The sequence below is a fragment of the Ranitomeya variabilis genome, chromosome 3 (assembly GCF_051348905.1).
Source record: "Ranitomeya variabilis isolate aRanVar5 chromosome 3, aRanVar5.hap1, whole genome shotgun sequence".
Taxonomy (NCBI): Eukaryota; Metazoa; Chordata; class Amphibia; order Anura; family Dendrobatidae; genus Ranitomeya; species Ranitomeya variabilis.
The window spans coordinates 423,832,507-423,848,877 of NC_135234.1; the positions used below are offsets into that span (position 1 = coordinate 423,832,507).

The following is a 16,371-nucleotide window of genomic DNA, read 5'->3' on the forward strand; positions in this document are numbered from 1 at the left end:
TGATGCTGTATGGCGGCGGGGGGAGGAGGATATGGGGCATCACATTTTATTGACAGATCGCTGATCTCACAGGCACAGCAGGGAGGCTTACCAGCCCCGCGGCCATTTTGGATCCGGGCTTGCAGGGAGGTGGAGTAAGAGACCCTCGCAGCAACGCGATCACATCGCGTTGCTCCGAGGGTCTCAGGGAAGCACGCAGGGAGCCCCCTCCCTGCGCGATGCTTCCCTATACCGCCGGAACACTGCGATCATGTTTGATCGCAGTGTGCCGGGGGCGGTCCGGCGGTTTTTGTGGTTTTTTTGACAGCATATCAAAAAATCAGACAAGCAAAAAAAAAAGTATGGACCCATAGAAAAATTATGATGATACATATCTACAGTCCATAGTTTCGACATTGCATACCATGGGAGAGAAGCAGGACAAAGGCACAGCTGTATGACCTCGGGTTAATGAAGTTGCCCACACACCAGGGATTACAGGTGCCACTTCCAAAGGAAAAGAATCTGCATATTCATAGAAAAGAAAGCAGATCGGCATATACCGTCCCGTGCAACAAAATCCTTGATTGTGACATCATAATACCAAACAGCAGGTGGATAAAACGATGGCGCAAATACAGAGGACGATCACTTTGCGCTTACAATGCGCTTCAACAGGTCATTGCTGTTGGTATTCTGATGCCACAATAAAGGATTTTGTTGCACGGGACAGTATGTGCCTATCAGCTTTCTTTTTTATGGATACATAGTTTTGATATGAATCTCAGCTGAGCCAAGATACCAATCTGCCAATGCACCGCTTCCGGTGGCCATTTTATCAAAGCCCACCGTTGGTAAATCAATGTGAAGAGCAGGGACTCCGCTCCTGCCTCATCGCAGACACCCCTACTTCCAGCCTAGGGCCCACAGCCTCACCCCACTTCTTCCGCAGGCTTCCGGCAGCAGGGTCCCTGCCTCTTGTGATCCCACCCCACCACCGCCCTCAGTAAGATATATTCAGACTATAAGGCTACGTTCACATTTGCGTTGTGCGCCGCAGCACACAACGCAAACAAAAACGCGGCAAAACGCACGCTAAAACGCTGCGTTTTGCGCCGCATGCGTCCTTTTTGGCCGAAAGTTGGACACAAAAAAAATGCAACTTGAAGCGTTTCTTGCGTCTAACGCTTGCGGCCATGCTGCGCAAAACGCAGCACAACGCATGTCCATGCGCCCCCATGCTAAATATAGGGGCGCATGACGCATGCGGCGACGCTGCGGCGCTGACCGCAAATGTGAACGTAGCCTTAGACACCAAATTTTTCCTTCCAAATTTGGGGAGAAAAAAAATGTGCCTTAAAGTCCTAAAAATACAGTAAACGCTGCCAAGGACAGGAAAGAAAATGTCAGTGAGATCTCAACGATTTAGTGCGGGTCTACTGGAGAGGACTTTGCTGTGGATCATTTCCTCAACAAACTGCAATGTGTGAACATAAATGAAAATTCAACTCAGTTTTCAAACAGTTTTATTAAAACACAAATAAATGTAACAAAAAGGAGAAAGAAAAATATAATTTATACATACAAGTCTATAACAATGAACTTTACAAATATGTAGGACTAAGCCACATTAGAGATAAGAAACGATGAAAACAAAAAGCACAAATGACATCACCCCCCCATAGCCCCCACCAACATGCAGCCTCACATGACTGACATCTCCCGCTTAGGCCCATTTCACACATCAGTTTTTTGCCATCAGTCGCAATCCGTCAAATTTTTATTTCCTCACAGACTTGTATTAGTGACGGATGGCCTCACATTTCATCCGTTTTTTGCCGGATCCGTCAAAAATTGTTTGTCCGGCGGCCGGAGACAACAGACAGAGTAACGTTTTTTGTGTCCATCGAAAAAACGGACAGCGACGGATCTGTCACCGTCCGTCGTTTGCTCGAATGGAAGCCTATGGGCACCGGATCCATCGCATCAGTTTTTCACAATCTATGACGGATCCGTCGAGCCAACGGATTGTGACTGACGAAAAAAAAACTGATGTGTGAAAGGGGTCTTACCTGTGCAGACCAACCATCCCACATGCAGCCCCATGCATGAGAAAGCATGCCTTTACCTGCACAGCCCACCACATGCAGCCAAACAAGTAACATCACTCACTATGGCTGCTTTTACACTTACCGTGGTTTTGTGACCCCAATAGATTTCTATGGGGCCACAAAAACGGGCTGCCAAAAATCGTAAGAGCGCCATACGTCCGTGAAGCCATATTTAGGGCCGTAAAAAATATTGAGCTTGCTTGATATTTTTCACAGCTTACAGACACGGCCCCCATTGTAAATCAATGGGGCCGCAAAAACATCATAAGGTTGTTTTTGCGGACCGTCGTTTCCCCCCCCAATACTTTTGCTATAGTATTTGGAACCTGAAAAACAGCGATCCGCATGGTTTTTGTGGTCCGATATTGCAGACCTTGAAAATTTCAGTGATACGGCCCCCAATAAAACATGGGAAGTGTAAGGGTATGTGTCCACGTTCAGGAAACGCTGCGTCAAAAACGCAGCGTCCAGATGTTACAGCATAGTGGAGGGGATTTAATGAAATCCCATCTCCACTGTGCATTAAAAAACGCATGCGTTTTTCCTGCGAAAACGCACATGCGGTGCGTTTTTTCAGAACGCAACATGTTGCTACAATGAGAAAAACACACAGGAACACCGCAGGGGACCTGTCAGTGACCTCAGGTGCATTTCTGGTCAGGATTTTACCTGCATAAAATCCTGACCAAAGCCTGAAGCAAACCTGAACGTGGACACATACCCTAAAAGAAGCCTAGCCCGAACAACAGCCCAGCATACAGCCCCACATGACTGACATTAGCTCCATTTACCACGCAGACCCCCAGCATACAGCCCCACATGACTGACATTAGCTCCATTAACCACACAGACCCCCAGCATACAGCCCCACATGACTGACATTAGCTCCATTAACCACACAGACCCCCAGCATACAGCCCCACATGACTGACATTAGCTCCATTAACCACACAGACCCCGGGGGCGTGGCCTAGCGGGCGATGTAGGAAGACGTGGGTCGGATCTCTCCCTGCTGCTGGAACGGTAATACGGTCATTTCAGAGGCGCCGCCGAACGTCAAAAACCGGAGGGAGAGCTCCTGAACATCCGAGGAGCGGAGGGTACCGGCCGCACTGAGAGGAAGGCTGGGAATGACTCGTAAGAGGCAGAAGGAGGTCGGGTTGGCTGGCAGCACGCGCTCCCAAGATGGCGCCGGCAGCGCTGAGGAAGAGGCGGCAAGGGCTGATGCTGCATACCAGAGGCGGCTTGAAGTGATCGCCAGGCTGGAGCAGTTCGCAAGAACAGAGGACTCAGAGCGTCTGATGATGGGAGCCGGTGGAGAGGTAACAGGAGGAGCGGCAGATATGGAGGGGCAGGTGGATGTGAGGTCTGGGGCTCAGGCAGAGGGGATTGTGAGCGGAGCCTCCACAACACATATTACAGCACCAACTATGAAGACTGCTCCACTGAATGTGGTGGATGATCTGACCCAGGAACATGCTGCACAAATGGGGTCTGTGAGAGATGAGGGGGCTGGGGAGCCAACCCTGAAAGATATTTTCTCTGCAGTACTATTCTGTAAGACTGCATTGACAACCCTAAATGCCCAGGTGAATGATCTTAAAGGGGAAGTTACCTCTTTTCGCTCGGCCATGAACAAGATGGAAGGGAGAGTTGAAATGCTGGAGGAACGGGTGGGAGGTGCAGAAGATCAAATTGCCGAACTGGCAAAAAGAGAGAAAAAATATGTCCAGCGCATTGCGGAGTTGGAACTTAAAACTGACGATTTGGAGAATCGTTCGCGCAGGAATAATTTGAGAATTGTAGGTGTGCCCGAAAAGACCGAAGGAAACAACCCCACTGACTTTATTGAGACATGGCTGAAAACTAAGGTTGGAGGGGACAGTCTCACTAAATTATTCGCAGTAGAGAGAGCTCACCGGGTGCCGACCAGACCTCTGCCCCCTGGCTCCGCCCCACGGACCTTTCTGGCCAAAATCCTAAATTACAGAGACCGAGATATTTTGCTAAGGAAAGCCAGAAATATGGAGGAATTAACCATTGATGGCAACCGAGTATCTCTATACCCTGATTATTCCACAGTTGTACAGAAGCTCAGGATGAAGTTTGGAGAGGCAAAAAGACGCTTATGTGAACTGGGCCTGGTTTATTCTATGCTATATCCAGCTAAACTACGTGTGGTGGCCATGGAAAAGGTTCACTTTTTTCAAAATCCTGAGGTGTCTCATTGGCTGGATTTGAATGCTAAACGTATTGGAGCAGAAAAGATCCGCTGAGGAACATCAGACGTGAACTTCAGGCTGTTGTGATAGCTGTGGGAGGGGAAGAAAATTGAGTTGTTGATTTATTCTGGTTTATTACTAGAGGAATCTGATATGTGGTTCCTGTGCGTTAAAGTTGTGTTCGGCGGCACAACTGTTTATATATTCTGTTTTGAAGGGCAGAGGGAGGAACGACTGAAGGAAAGGGTTCAACTCATTGGGAGTTGGTGTTGGCTATTGAGCCACTGTTGAGACTGCGAAAGCGCGTTCCCCTTTCTCATACAGAGAGGGAGTAGGAGACTTTTTCTTGATTGGTAAAAAGTTTTGGGGGGTCTTGGGGGAGGAAGTTACTGAGGGAAGGGAAGGGTAAGGTTAGGGGTTTTGTTTTGAATAATGAGGATTTGGGAGGGAGTTTTGGGTAGGTGGGCCCAGGTTGGGGGGTTAAGGGAGACCAACGGAGGGAAGATGAGCAGTTCTACCATTATGCAAAATGATGGGGGATAAAGTAAAAATTTTGAGCTGGAACATTAGGGGTCTATCGAATGATACCAAACGTAATGCTATCTTGCAATATAGTTTGAAGCAGAGACCCTCGCTGATATGCCTTCAAGAGACTCATTTAGTAAAAGAAAAGACGGGTTTATTGCAGAAAAGATGGGTGAGGAAGGCATATCATGCGACATTCTCGGCCTATGCTAGAGGAGTGTCAATACTTGTACATACAAGTGTCCCGTTCGAGGAGGTAGAGGTGGTAATAGACAGTGACGGACAATATGTATTCCTTGTGTGTAAGATATATGCTAAGTTGTTGTGTGTCGGTGTATATTCCTCCACCGTACTCAGGGAAAAAACTACAGGAAATCCTAAATCTATCCGGCAGGTGGGGAGGAGTTCCGTTAATTATAATGGGAGACATGAACAATATTATTGATGATCACTGGGATAGGGGGCAGCATGCTAGGTTGAGGACGGAGGGGAATTTGACAGCATTTGGTAGCTATTTAAAAGAGGTGGCATGGAGGGACTTATGGAGAGTTCGTAATAAAGGCATGTTCTGTTTCTCCTGTTACTCGGCGACATATGGTTCTCTATCCCGGATTGATTTGGCTCTGGGTAATGAAGGAATGGATAGGATGGTGCAGGAGATAGACTATATGCCTAGAATACTATCGGATCATAGTCCATTGGTAGTAACACTGCAAATTGAAGGCCCTGGGGAGGCAGTTAAATTGGGGTGGAAAATTAACCCTTTTTGGTTAAAAATTCTTGATATGGGAAAGATCGGGGAAGAGATAAGGGAATTTTTTACATTTAATGATGGTAGTGCAGCGAAGCATGTGGTATGGGACACCATGAAAGCTTATTTGAGGGGAATATTATCTAAAGAGATTACTAGGCATAAAACAAAAACAAGGGAGTCCGACAAAATTATACTGGAGGAATTGAAGGCAGCGGAGGCTGAATTGAGTAATGTACGCACTCAGGACACCATGAACCGTATGAAGATGGCCCAGGAGGAGGTTAACAAACTACATTTACGCAAAGCAGAGAGGGCGAGAGCTTTCCAAAAAGAGGCATTTTATGCGGAAGGGGAGAAAGTAGGTCATCTACTGTCGGTGATAGCATCTGCTCAGAGGGACTCGACACATGTACACGCTCTGAAACTAGCAAATGGTAATATGGTAACACAGGGGGCCCAAATTTTGGAGGGGTTTAAGGGATTTTATAGTGATTTATATGCATCGCATACGGGGCAAAAGGAAGTTGAAATTAATAGATTTCTAGAGGAGGCAAACTTACCTAGGCTGGAAGCTGAGGAAAGATTTGTTAGATAGGCCGCTTACGGTGGAGGAGTTGGAGAGTGCTTTGAGGTCGATGGCAGGGGGGAAGGCTCCGGGGGCTGAAGGCGTCCCTGTTGAGATATATGATGTCCTTTCTGAAGAGTTGTTGACCAGATTGTTGGGGGTGTTTGAGGAGTCACTGGAGAGGGGAATATTGCCTGCTTCCATGAGAGAGGCCACTATTGTGGTCATTCCTAAACCTGATAAAAACCCACAGTTGCCAGAGTCATACAGACCGATATCACTTCTGACAACAGATGTTAAGATTCTGGCTAAGGCCTTGGCGAACAGACTGACTCAGGTGATAGAAAAGGTGGTTCATTCGGACCAATCTGGCTTTATGCCTAATAAATCCACTGCCATTAACTTGAGAAGGCTATTCCTCAATATGCAGATACCGGCGGAGAATGCTGGTAGGAGGGTGGTAGTTTCCCTCGACGCACATAAAGCCTTCGATAGTATAGAATGGCAATACCTGTGGTCGGTTCTGGGTCGCTTTGGGTTTGGGCCAGTTTTTGTGTCATGGGTGAGACTCCTATACTCCTCTCCAGTGGCTAAACTTAGGGTGAACAACGCACTGTCGGAGAGCTTTCAGCTCTTTCGAGGTACTCAGCAGGGGTGCCCGTTGTCCCCGTTGCTGTTTGCTCTGGCAGTGGAACCACTGGCAGCGGCTATCAGAAGGTCTCAATTAGTAAAGGGGTTTGTGTATGGGAAAATGGAGGAGAAAGTTGCTCTATATGCAGATGATATTTTGCTTTTTCTTGAGGACCCTGGGGAGTCTTTAGGAAATGTGATTTCATTAATTGAAGGATTTGGGCAAATTTCTGGATTGATTATCAACTGGGATAAATCAAGTGTTATGCAGGTGGATAGGGAAGTAGATTGTACGAGGGAGGTGGAACAGAGTACGAAATTAAGGGTGGTGATGCAATTTAAATATCTGGGGATTCAGGTTTCTCTTCCCTTAACTAGATTTGAGGAACTTAATCTTGAGCCTTTAATAAACAAACTACGTGTCAAAATTACAGCTTGGAATAAGCTACATTTGTCGGTGGTGGGTAGAGTAAACCTACTTAAGATGGTGGTGATGCCACAGGTTTTGTATATTTTGCATAACTCTCCGGTATGGATCCCTCTGTCCAGATTTCGTAAACTACGATCATTATTTGGGGAATTGGCGTGGGGTGGGAAGAACCCTAGAATTAGGCAGGAGATACTGCAGAGGCCTAAAGATGAGGGGGGACTTGCCCTGCCTAATCCCTGGTTATATTTTTTATCTGCGCAAAGCCAACATCTTAGGGGTTGGGGGGATGGACTTGAGAAAGGTCAGGGACATAGTAGCTTGGTACATATAATTGGCAGGTGGCCCTTGGGTCAGGGTTTAGAAGCTTCAAAGATAAAGCCGTGTGCACTACTACTGGTGGTGCCCAGGTAGGTTCCCACACCATGTGATACTAAAAGAAAGAACCTGGCACTCAACTTAATGCTTGTGAGATTTTAATCGTAGTAGCCAAAACGTTTCGGTCCTATATCTGGACCTTCATCAGTTACTACAAAACGTGAACATAAACAAAATACTATTTACAAATATATACAAAAAGAAACAAAAGAAAACATAATGTGCAAAGAAAATATGTACATAATTCAGAGAACCACAAAATTATACAATGCAAGATGTCACATCCATGACAAGAAGTATTTAGGTCATCTAGATAAAAAACTGAGATAGACAAGCAAGTGTCAGGCTGAGTGAGACCGCCGGATATCTAGCATAGGGGTGTAAGATACAGGAGAATGAGGGTGGAACATACCGTACTATGATGAAAAAAGTAAATGACTGTAGTGTCATATAAGGCACAGCATGGTCTGCGTCTGTAGTAATATAGAGGAGATTACAATGGCATAGGTACGTGTGAACGTATTGTGGAGAGGGGAGGGGGAGAAGTAGCATACCTGGTATTTGCGCAGATAGGTTTAGGCACACAGAATGGACTGTGGATGAAGGAAGATAAACATAACTATAGTATACCATTAGGTATACATGCGCAGAGGATGCTGCCAGTGGCATACTATAAATGGAGACATGCCAGGGACTATGGTATTACCTTATTCACGCTGTTAGGTGCTGTGCTTGTGTCCAGACACGGAATCCCCGCTTGTCTGGTGTGTAGTGAAAGTGCGCGCCTTAAATGGACAGGGGGCGGTGCCGGGACTCCGTCGCTTGGCAACCGAGGGGCGCACAGAGAAGCCAGAGATGAAGTGGCCGGAAGTAAGATGGCTGTGCGTGTCAGCTGTGCTGCAGTCTGCGTGTCACAGTGTAGGGGGATGGTATGTGCTGAGAGGTTCCTGGGGGAGGGAGGTGCTTGTGACGTCCCAGAGCTGTGGAGATTTTAACAGCAGGAAGGCTGGAAGAGAAGTGCTTGTGACGTCCCAGTGCTGTGATGATTTTAACAGCAGTACGGCTGTCAGATGGTGAATCTATAGTACAGCGCGTGGAGGTGGAACGATCCAAAGGTGCTAGCCTCGGAGGGAGGGGTGGTGGCGAACATATGAAGACCCCAAAAGCATCAATACAATCGGCTCTATGGAAGAAAAGGGAGGAAATTAGAATTGGGGCTTGAACAGCAAATAAATGCATACATAACCATAGGGAAAATATATTGGACAAGGTGGTACAACCGTGAACTGATTAATATAGCAGAGAATGCAGGAACACCCATCATATTGAGGCTTATAATATGACATCACATAGCATAACACGGAGGTATTAGTAAATGAAAAAGAAAATCAACCAACAATACCCAGGACCCATGTCATGTTGTCTAAGCCTCCATAATGGAGAGCAGGGAGGGCACATGGGAGGTCACTAATTCAGTGTCCAGTGACCGGGCTGGATTATATGAAGGATGCCAGATCATAGTCTCTGTTGAGGCCTCTGGGATGGAGGGTTTCCAAGGTGTGTATCCAGAAGGCCTCGCGACGTTTTAATATGGCAATCCTATTACCCCCACGTCTGGGTGCTGGTATGTGTTCGATCACCTGAAATTTAAGCTGGGTGAGATTGTGGCCCTGAGTTATAAAATGTAGAGGAATTGGCAAGAGTAGATTTTTGCACCGTATGGTGGATTTGTGCTTAGAAATTCTATCGCGGATGGGCTGTGTGGTTTCCCCTACGTACATCAGGCCACAGGGGCATTTTATGAGGTATACGACCCAGGAGGTTTCACAGGTGAAGAAGTCAGGAATCTTGAAAGTCTTACCCGAGTGGGGATGATGGAAGGATGTACCCTTAAGGACATTATTACACTGGGAACAATGGAGGCAAGGAAAGGTCCCTGTTTTGGGATTTTGGAGAAATCGTTGGCGAGGTGTCGATTTGTTTGTACCAATGTCCGCTTTTACCAGCGAGTCTTTCAGGTTGGGGGCCCGTCTAAAACAAGGCAGAAAGGGTTCTTGGAATTCAGGAATATCCGGATGTGCCCTGGCCAATAAAGGCCAGTGTCGACGTATTGTTTTATGTATAATGTAGGCAAACGGATGAAAAGAGTGTATGAATGGAACACGGGCCGAGGATCTGTTGGGTCTGGGCGTAGAAGGTCTTTGTGCATTGTTGAGAACCCCCGTTGGATAACCACGGTTTAAGAATTTAGAGGTCATCTCTTTCAGCCTTTGGGAGCGGAGGTCTATGTCTGAGACGATGTTAGAAACCCGGTGGAACTGGGATTTTGGTATGGATCGTTTAGTAGAGGAGGGGTGGAGGCTTGTGTAGTATAGTAGACTATTGCGGTCTGTGCTCTTTGTGTATAGGTCAGTGGAGAGTGAGCCGTCCGAATTCAGTATGACCATGGTGTCCAAGAAATTGATCCTATGTGGATCATGCGATATTGTAAAAGAGATACCTGGCCATGATGTATTAAGCCATTCAAAGAAAGAGGCAAGGGACTCCAACGAGCCCCCCCAGATGCAGAAGACATCATCTATATAACGTCTCCAAAGGAGGACGTTGGCGAGGTAGAGTGGGTTATTGTAGATAAGGCTCTCCTCGAATTCAGCCATATAGCAATTTGCATAGGGGGGCGCTACGTTGGAGCCCATTGCGGTGCCGCGGATCTGGAGGTAAAAGTCATCCTGGAACATAAAATGGTTCATGGTTAGAATAATAGTTAGTAGTTCCACACATAGGTTAATCTGGTCCTCATGCATCCTGGAATGTGTAAGCAGCCTGTGAACAGAATTAATGCCTTCAATATGTGGGATGGATGTATATAAATCTTTTACATCTAAAGTGACCAGGACCGCGTTTGGAGGAATATTACCTAAGCCCTTGAGTACCTTGAGAAAGGCCCCTGTATCCAGTATGAAGGACTTGGATTTTTGTATCAGCGGGGTGAGGATTTTTTCTAGGTATATGGCGATGGGAGAGAGTATTGAATCCGTGGAAGCCACGATTGGTCTTCCAGGAGGTTTCTCCAAATTCTTGTGTACCTTAGGAAGGGTATAAAAGACCGGGATTACCGGGTTAGAATTGGTAAGGAAATCGCAGGTTTTAGCGTCTAAGATTCCCAATTGGGTGTATTTTTGGAGAGTGTCCTTGATTTTTTGACGTATGTTGGCCGTGGGATCCCTCTGTAATCTTTGGTAGATAGTAGTATCGCCCAATTGGCGTAAGATCTCACTTAGGTAGTCCGTCCTATTCATTACAACGAGGGCCCCGCCTTTATCGGCGGGTTTGATTATCAGGCTGTTGTCTTCCTGTAGGCCCCGGAGGGCCTGGCGCTCAGTTATAGTAAGATTAGGGGGATAAAACAGCCTACCCCTATTAATATCATCCCGCAGTGTATGAAATGCATCTTGGACAAATCCAACAAAGGTCTCGATAGCATGAGAGGCCTGTGGGGGTCTAAAAAGACTTTTTTTATGTAATCCCAGGTCATGTGATGAAAGGACATTAGAGGAAGATGTTGTATGGGGTTGGGTAGGGGTTATGTCAGGGGATTTAGAGAAATAGGCTTTCAGTCTAAGTGACCGAAAGAACCGTTGGAGATCCATCTCCATATCAAAGGTCCGGCAACGGTAGGTGGGGCAAAATGACAATCCTTTTTGTAATACCCTGTATTCTGCCACACCTAATGTTCTGTCAGAGATATTGATCACCAGAGGGTTTGTACCTGAGATCTGGTTATCCTCATTTGATCTGGAATTCGTCCTGCGTCCATGGCCCCGCCTCGTGGCCTTCTTCGTGGGGGGCGTGATCTTTGTCCTAAAAAATGTGGGGGGCCCACCGTAGGGGTTCCTCTTTCGTTCTCCGAACCCGAAGTCGAGTAGTCGAGTGAGGATCGAGGGATTTGACGTGGTGGATTTCGTCGATTGGAGTAGTTGTCTTGCCATTTGTAGATTTGGTTAGACTCGTAGTCCTCCGCGTCTCTGTTGAACTTTGACCGTTTCCTCTCCTCTGTGTCTCGTCGATGTTTGTCAATGTTCTTTGTGATCTGTTCTTTTAAAGTACTGAGCTCCTCAGGGGTTCCAGATGATGCCATATTCTAACCATGAACCATTTTATGTTCCAGGATGACTTTTACCTCCAGATCCGCGGCACCGCAATGGGCTCCAACGTAGCGCCCCCCTATGCAAATTGCTATATGGCTGAATTCGAGGAGAGCCTTATCTACAATAACCCACTCTACCTCGCCAACGTCCTCCTTTGGAGACGTTATATAGATGATGTCTTCTGCATCTGGGGGGGCTCGTTGGAGTCCCTTGCCTCTTTCTTTGAATGGCTTAATACATCATGGCCAGGTATCTCTTTTACAATATCGCATGATCCACATAGGATCAATTTCTTGGACACCATGGTCATACTGAATTCGGACGGCTCACTCTCCACTGACCTATACACAAAGAGCACAGACCGCAATAGTCTACTATACTACACAAGCCTCCACCCCTCCTCTACTAAACGATCCATACCAAAATCCCAGTTCCACCGGGTTTCTAACATCGTCTCAGACATAGACCTCCGCTCCCAAAGGCTGAAAGAGATGACCTCTAAATTCTTAAACCGTGGTTATCCAACGGGGGTTCTCAACAATGCACAAAGACCTTCTACGCCCAGACCCAACAGATCCTCGGCCCGTGTTCCATTCATACACTCTTTTCATCCGTTTGCCTACATTATACATAAAACAATACGTCGACACTGGCCTTTATTGGCCAGGGCACATCCGGATATTCCTGAATTCCAAGAACCCTTTCTGCCTTGTTTTAGACGGGCCCCCAACCTGAAAGACTCGCTGGTAAAAGCGGACATTGGTACAAACAAATCGACACCTCGCCAACGATTTCTCCAAAATCCCAAAACAGGGACCTTTCCTTGCCTCCATTGTTCCCAGTGTAATAATGTCCTTAAGGGTACATCCTTCCATCATCCCCACTCGGGTAAGACTTTCAAGATTCCTGACTTCTTCACCTGTGAAACCTCCTGGGTCGTATACCTCATAAAATGCCCCTGTGGCCTGATGTACGTAGGGGAAACCACACAGCCCATCCGCGATAGAATTTCTAAGCACAAATCCACCATACGGTGCAAAAATCTACTCTTGCCAATTCCTCTACATTTTATAACTCAGGGCCACAATCTCACCCAGCTTAAATTTCAGGTGATCGAACACATACCAGCACCCAGACGTGGGGGTAATAGGATTGCCATATTAAAACGTCGCGAGGCCTTCTGGATACACACCTTGGAAACCCTCCATCCCAGAGGCCTCAACAGAGACTATGATCTGGCATCCTTCATATAATCCAGCCCGGTCACTGGACACTGAATTAGTGACCTCCCATGTGCCCTCCCTGCTCTCCATTATGGAGGCTTAGACAACATGACATGGGTCCTGGGTATTGTTGGTTGATTTTCTTTTTCATTTACTAATACCTCCGTGTTATGCTATGTGATGTCATATTATAAGCCTCAATATGATGGGTGTTCCTGCATTCTCTGCTATATTAATCAGTTCACGGTTGTACCACCTTGTCCAATATATTTTCCCTATGGTTATGTATGCATTTATTTGCTGTTCAAGCCCCAATTCTAATTTCCTCCCTTTTCTTCCATAGAGCCGATTGTATTGATGCTTTTGGGGTCTTCATATGTTCGCCACCACCCCTCCCTCCGAGGCTAGCACCTTTGGATCGTTCCACCTCCACGCGCTGTACTATAGATTCACCATCTGACAGCCGTACTGCTGTTAAAATCATCACAGCACTGGGACGTCACAAGCACTTCTCTTCCAGCCTTCCTGCTGTTAAAATCTCCACAGCTCTGGGACGTCACAAGCACCTCCCTCCCCCAGGAACCTCTCAGCACATACCATCCCCCTACACTGTGACACGCAGACTGCAGCACAGCTGACACGCACAGCCATCTTACTTCCGGCCACTTCATCTCTGGCTTCTCTGTGCGCCCCTCGGTTGCCAAGCGACGGAGTCCCGGCACCGCCCCCTGTCCATTTAAGGCGCGCACTTTCACTACACACCAGACAAGCGGGGATTCCGTGTCTGGACACAAGCACAGCACCTAACAGCGTGAATAAGGTAATACCATAGTCCCTGGCATGTCTCCATTTATAGTATGCCACTGGCAGCATCCTCTGCGCATGTATACCTAATGGTATACTATAGTTATGTTTATCTTCCTTCATCCACAGTCCATTCTGTGTGCCTAAACCTATCTGCGCAAATACCAGGTATGCTACTTCTCCCCCTCCCCTCTCCACAATACGTTCACACGTACCTATGCCATTGTAATCTCCTCTATATTACTACAGACGCAGACCATGCTGTGCCTTATATGACACTACAGTCATTTACTTTTTTCATCATAGTACGGTATGTTCCACCCTCATTCTCCTGTATCTTACACCCCTATGCTAGATATCCGGCGGTCTCACTCAGCCTGACACTTGCTTGTCTATCTCAGTTTTTTATCTAGATGACCTAAATACTTCTTGTCATGGATGTGACATCTTGCATTGTATAATTTTGTGGTTCTCTGAATTATGTACATATTTTCTTTGCACATTATGTTTCTTTTGTTTCTTTTTGTATATATTTGTAAATAGTATTTTGTTTATGTTCACGTTTTGTAGTAACTGATGAAGGTCCAGATATAGGACCGAAACGTTTTGGCTACTACGATTAAAATCTCACAAGCATTAAGTTGAGTGCCAGGTTCTTTTTTTTAGGGTTTAGAAGCTGGCATATTTAAGAAGTTGGGAACTTGTTTTCACACCATAAATTTGATCCATAAGGTATGGCAGACGATTAAAGGTATAAGGGGGGGTTGTGAAATTCACTGAGTTTTCGCCTATATGGGATAACCTCTCTTTTCAAGAATTTAATCATATGGAAGGAATGGGAGAGTGGAGGAAAAAAGGCATTGGGTTGATAGGTCAGTTGATTCACAACGGGAATCTTAAATCTTTTGGTATGCTGCAGCAGGAATTCCATTTCCCGGGGTTAAAGTTGTATCAATATAGAAGGGTTCAGCACGCATTTCAGGCACAAAAAAAGAGAGGGCCTATAGTGATTCAGAAGGATCTAATGTTGGATTTTATATTAAATAATAACGGAACAAAAGGGGCAATATCCGAAGTATATGGCGATTTGTTACATACCTTTCTATTGGATTACCCTATTAAGGCCAGAAGGAAATGGGAGGATGAACTGGGGCAAATAGACGATGATAGGTGGGAGTCCATACTGGAATACATACCTAAGTTGTCAATGAGTGAGCCTGGGAGACTGTCGCAATTATATGTGATAAATAGGGCCTACAGGACACCTGACATGTTGTTTAAAGCCGGGCTGAGAGACGATTCTGGGTGCCCCAGGCGTTCCCAGTCTCAGGCTGGTATACTGCACATGTTGTGGCTGTGTCCCAGATTGTTCGCATACTGGGTTGTAGTGCTGAACCAGATAGGGGTGATTTATGGGTGTACGATTCCTAGGGATCCGGTGGTGTGTGTACTTGGGTACGTGGAGGAAATCCTGACCGACGAAACTGCCAAAATGGCAATTGCTAGATTATTGTTCATTGCAAGAAAGGTGATCGCAAGGTATTGGATTAGGGAGGAACCTCCTACTAGACGGGAGTTTATCGCACAAGCGAATCATATTGTCCAGCTCGAGAGAAGCATATATAATAAGAGGAATAGGATGGGGTTTTTTCAAAAGCTGTGGCAGCCATGGCTGGATGGGAATAACTGAACGGCGGTGGTAAAATGATGCTAATAATAAATATGTATGTACTGCTTAATCTTTTCTTTCCAAGAGAATTGTATGATTGGAGTTGGTCGTTAAGGGGGGGGGGAGGGAGGTGGGGGGGTTTGTTTCTTGTAAAAATCAAAATATTGATGTATATTGTTATCTGAATGGATATTGTTGTATATCTTTTGCATAATAAAAAATATTTGGTTTAAAAAAAAAAAACACACAGACCCCAGCATGCAGCCCCACATGACTGACATTAGCTCCATTAACCACGCAGACTCCCAGCCCCACATGACTGACATTAGCTCCATTTACCATGCAGACCCCCAGCATGCAGCCCCAGGTGACTGACTGAATCCCCCTTCCCAGCATGCAACTCCACGCAGCAGCACCGTCATACATCTGTTCCATCGCCATGAAAGTGACATCACCACCATTCCCACAGCACTCCATAAGTGACAGCACTCCTCTCCCTGCAGAACACCCAGAATGCAGTCCTATGCAAGTAATGTCCCCTTTCTTGTGCAGCCCCCCAGCATGCATCCTCATGCGAGTGACATTAACCCCTTCTCTTTGCAGCCCCATGTGAGTCGCAGCACCCCCCCTTCTCCACACTGCCCCTCATCAACATCCCCCCTTCTCCATACAGCACCCCCATCATCACCCTCCCGATGCAGCCCCACTCAAGTTACATTAACCCTTTTCCTGTAAAAGCCCCTCAATAAGCAGCCCCACACAAACAGCAGAGGCCATTTCTCCGTGAAACCCTCCAACATGCAGCCCCCACATACTAACATCATCCAGGTTTCTTTGCCCCCAAAATACCTCCGCAGACCACTCACACGGAGTCCTCATTCCCGCCTGCACAGGACGCCATTGTGCAGCGCCTCAGGCCTCTACTCCCCAGCAGCT

The 16,371-nt window shown here is 46.6% G+C and overlaps 1 protein-coding gene across 5 annotated transcripts in view; it reads right to left on the minus strand.

Annotated features, from left to right (window-relative positions):
- Nucleotides 1–16,371, minus strand: part of MRM3 (mitochondrial rRNA methyltransferase 3) — a 63,019-nt gene that overhangs the window by 43,776 nt on the left and 2,872 nt on the right. The window contains exon 1 of one of the 5 annotated variants that reach the window (XM_077296366.1): nt 16,302–16,365. The exons of 2 other annotated variants lie outside the window; for them this stretch is intronic. The gene's annotated coding sequence lies outside the window, so the exon portion shown is untranslated. Of the gene's footprint in view, nt 1–403; nt 543–16,254; nt 16,270–16,301; nt 16,366–16,371 lie in introns of those variants that run through there. 2 more of the 5 variants (XM_077296368.1, XM_077296365.1) reach the window with 2 other exon arrangements.